Genomic DNA, 5,027 nt, shown 5'->3' with positions numbered 1-5,027 from the left:
ATCAGCACCTACGTGCATCTCCATGTGCGTTGCAACTCATCGGACCCCAGCCTATGCCGTTCACACTAATTTCTCAAGTGAAATCTCATCAAACGTATCCCACCTTAACCGTCTAGCTCATTTCTAGCATGGGAAGCACTGACACGCAGAGAACTGTCTTTTGTATCGTTCTTCCAATTGTAGACCTAGATGTGCCTTATTTAGCCTTGGTGAAACTTGTAACCGGTGTTAACGGCATTAATTAACTTACAACTGATTGCTCATGTTGAAACCATGTTTCAAGATTAATTTGCTTTTTAATTCTCTGTCACCATTTTTATATGGACATTAATACTTTTATTGTTGTTTCCCATCATTCTTAGAGGTGAATAGAAGATTAGACTTGATCCACCACATTTCGAAACAAGGAAAGTCATTCCAACTCCCAAGTCACCGCCAATCAGCACCTACGTGCATCTCCATGTGCGTTGCAACTAATCGGACCCCAGCCTATGCCGTTCACACTAATTTCTCAAGTGAAATCTCATCAAACGTATCCCACCTTAACCGTCTAGCTCATTTCTAGCATGGGAAGCACTGACATGCAGAGACCTGTCTTTTCTATCGTTCTTCCAATTGTAGACCTAGATGTGCCTTATTTAGCCTGGGTGAAACTTGTAACCGGTGTTAACGGCATTAATTAACTTACAACTGATTGCCCATGTTGAAACCATGTTTCAAGATTAATTTGCTTTTTAATTGTTTGTCACCATTTTTATATGGACATTAATACTTTTATTGTTGTTTCCGATCATTCTTAGAGGTGAATAGAAGATTAGACTTGGTCCACCACATTTCGAAACAAGGAAAGTCATTCCAACTCCCAAGTCACCGCCAATCAGCACCTACGTGCATCTCCATGTGCGTTGCAACTCATCGGACCCCAGCCTATGCCGTTCACACTAATTTCTCAAGTGAAATCTCATCAAACGTATCCCACCTTAACCGTCTAGCTCATTTCTAGCATGGGAAGCACTGACACGCAGAGACCTGTGTTTGTATCGTTCTTCCAATTGTAGACCTAGATGTGCCTTATTTAGCCTTGGTGAAACTTGTAACCGGTGTTAATGGCATTAATTAACTTAGAACTGATTGCTCATGTTGAAACCATGTTTCAAGATTAATTTGCTTTTTAATTCTTTGTCACCATTTTTATATGGACATTAATACTTTTATTGTTGTTTCCGATCATTCTTAGAGGTGAATAGAAGATTAGACTTGATCCACCACATTTCGAAACAAGGAAAGTCATTCCAACTCCCAAGTCATCGCCAATCAGCACCTACGTGCATCTCCATGTGCGTTGCAACTCATCGGACCCCAGCCTATGCCGTTTACACTAATTTCTCAAGTGAAATCTCATCAAACGTATCCCACCTTAACCGTCTAGCTCATTTCTAGCATGGGAAGCACTGACACGCAGAGACCTGTCTTTTCTATCGTTCTTCCAATTGTAGACCTAGATGTGCCTAATTTAGCCTTGGTGAAACTTGTAACCGGTGTTAACGGCATTAATTAACTTACAACTGATTGCCCATGTTGAAACCATGTTTCAAGATTAATTTGCTTTTTAATTCTTTGTCACCATTTTTATATGGACATTAATACTTTTATTGTTGTTTCCGATCATTCTTAGAGGTGAATAGAAGAATAGACTTGGTCCACCACATTTCGAAACAAGGAAAGTCATTCCAACTCCCAAGTCACCGCCAATCAGCACCTACGTGCATCTCCATGTGCGTTGCAACTCATCGGACCCCAGCCTATGCCGTTCACACTAATTTCTCAAGTGAAATCTCATCAAACGTATCCCACCTTAACCGTCTAGCTCATTTCTAGCATGGGAAGCACTGACACGCAGAGACCTGTCTTTTGTATCGTTCTTCCAATTGTAGACCTAGATGTGCCTTATTTAGCCTTGGTGAAACTTGTAACCGGTGTTAACGGCATTAATTAACTTACAACTGATTGCTCATGTTGAAACCATGTTTCAAGATTAATTTGCTTTTTAATTCTTTGTCACCATTTTTATATGGACATTAATACTTTTATTGTAGTTTCCCATCATTCTTAGAGGTGAATAGAAGATTAGACTTGGTCCACCACATTTCGAAACAAGGAAAGTCATTCCAACTCCCAAGTCACCGCCAATCAGCACCTACGTGCATCTCCATGTGCGTTGCAACTCATCGGACCCCAGCCTATGCCGTTCACACTAATTTCTCAAGTGAAATCTCATCAAACGTATCCCACCTTAACCGTCTAGCTCATTTCTAGCATGGGAAGCACTGACACGCAGAGACCTGTCTTTTGTATCGTTCTTCCAATTGTAGACCTAGATGTCCCTTATTTAGCCTTGGTGAAACTTGTAACTGGTGTTAACGGCATTAATTAACTTACAACTGATTGCTCATGTTGAAACCATGTTTCAAGATTAATTTGCTTTTTAATTCTTTGTCACCATTTTTATATGGACATTAATACTTTTATTGTTGTTTCTGATCATTCTTAGAGGTGAATAGAAGATTAGACTTGATCCACCACATTTCGAAACAAGGAAAGTCATTCCAACTCCCAAGTCACCGCCAATCAGCACCTACGTGCATCTCCATGTGCGTTGCAACTCATCGGACCCTAGCCTATGCCGTTCACACTAATTTCTCAAGTGAAATCTCATCAAACGTATCCCACCTTAACCGTCTAGCTCATTTCTAGCATGGGAAGCACTGACACGCAGAGACCTGTCTTTTGTATCGTTCTTCCAATTGTAGACCTAGATGTGCCTTATTTAGCCTTGGTGAAACTTGTAACCGGTGTTAACGGCATTAATTAACTTACAACTGATTGCTCATGTTGAAACCATGTTTCAAGATTAATTTGCTTTTTAATTCTTTGTCACCATTTTTATATGGACATTAATACTTTTATTGTAGTTTCCCATCATTCTTAGAGGTGAATAGAAGATTAGACTTGGTCCACCACATTTCGAAACAAGGAAAGTCATTCCAACTCCCAAGTCACCGCCAATCAGCACCTACGTGCATCTCCATGTGCGTTGCAACTCATCGGACCCCAGCCTATGCCGTTCACACTAATTTCTCAAGTGAAATCTCATCAAACGTATCCCACCTTAACCGTCTAGCTCATTTCTAGCATGGGAAGCACTGACACGCAGAGACCTGTCTTTTGTATCGTTCTTCCAATTGTAGACCTAGATGTCCCTTATTTAGCCTTGGTGAAACTTGTAACTGGTGTTAACGGCATTAATTAACTTACAACTGATTGCTCATGTTGAAACCATGTTTCAAGATTAATTTGCTTTTTAATTCTTTGTCACCATTTTTATATGGACATTAATACTTTTATTGTTGTTTCTGATCATTCTTAGAGGTGAATAGAAGATTAGACTTGATCCACCACATTTCGAAACAAGGAAAGTCATTCCAACTCCCAAGTCACCGCCAATCAGCACCTACGTGCATCTCCATGTGCGTTGCAACTCATCGGACCCTAGCCTATGCCGTTCACACTAATTTCTCAAGTGAAATCTCATCAAACGTATCCCACCTTAACCGTCTAGCTCATTTCTAGCATGGGAAGCACTGACACGCAGAGACCTGTCTTTTGTATCGTTCTTCCAATTGTAGACCTAGATGTGCCTTATTTAGCCTTGGTGAAACTTGTAACCGGTGTTAACGGCATTAATTAACTTACAACTGATTGCTCATGTTGAAACCATGTTTCAAGATTAATTTGCTTTTTAATTCTTTGTCACCATTTTTATATGGACATTAATACTTTTATTGTAGTTTCCCATCATTCTTAGAGGTGAATAGAAGATTAGACTTGGTCCACCACATTTCGAAACAAGGAAAGTCATTCCAACTCCCAAGTCACCGCCAATCAGCACCTACGTGCATCTCCATGTGCGTTGCAACTCATCGGACCCCAGCCTATGCCGTTCACACTAATTTCTCAAGTGAAATCTCATCAAACGTATCCCACCTTAACCGTCTAGCTCATTTCTAGCATGGGAAGCACTGACACGCAGAGACCTGTCTTTTGTATCGTTCTTCCAATTGTAGACCTAGATGTCCCTTATTTAGCCTTGGTGAAACTTGTAACTGGTGTTAACGGCATTAATTAACTTACAACTGATTGCTCATGTTGAAACCATGTTTCAAGATTAATTTGCTTTTTAATTCTTTGTCACCATTTTTATATGGACATTAATACTTTTATTGTTGTTTCTGATCATTCTTAGAGGTGAATAGAAGATTAGACTTGATCCACCACATTTCGAAACAAGGAAAGTCATTCCAACTCCCAAGTCACCGCCAATCAGCACCTACGTGCATCTCCATGTGCGTTGCAACTCATCGGACCCTAGCCTATGCCGTTCACACTAATTTCTCAAGTGAAATCTCATCAAACGTATCCCACCTTAACCGTCTAGCTCATTTCTAGCATGGGAAGCACTGACACGCAGAGACCTGTCTTTTGTATCGTTCTTCCAATTGTAGACCTAGATGTGCCTTATTTAGCCTTGGTGAAACTTGTAACCGGTGTTAACGGCATTAATTAACTTACAACTGATTGCCCATGTTGAAACCATGTTTCAAGATTAATTTGCTTTTTAATTCTTTGTCACCATTTTTATATGGACATTAATACTTTTATTGTTGTTTCCGATCGTTCTTAGAGGTGAATAGAAGATTAGACTTGATCCACCACATTTCGAAACAAGGAAAGTCATTCCAACTCCCAAGTTACCGCCAATCAGCACCTACGTTCATCTCCATGTGCGTTGCAACTCACCGGACCCCAGCCTATGCCATTCACACTAATTTCTCAAGTGAAATCTCATCAAACGTATCCCACCTTAACCGTCTAGCTCATTTCTAGCATGGGAAGCACTGACACGCAGAGACCTGTCTTTTGTATCGTTCTTCCAATTGTAGACCTAGATGTGCCTTATTTAGCCTTGG

The sequence above is a fragment of the Carya illinoinensis genome, chromosome 6 (assembly GCF_018687715.1).
Source record: "Carya illinoinensis cultivar Pawnee chromosome 6, C.illinoinensisPawnee_v1, whole genome shotgun sequence".
Taxonomy (NCBI): domain Eukaryota; kingdom Viridiplantae; phylum Streptophyta; class Magnoliopsida; order Fagales; family Juglandaceae; genus Carya; species Carya illinoinensis.
This window is presented reverse-complemented; position numbering follows the sequence as displayed.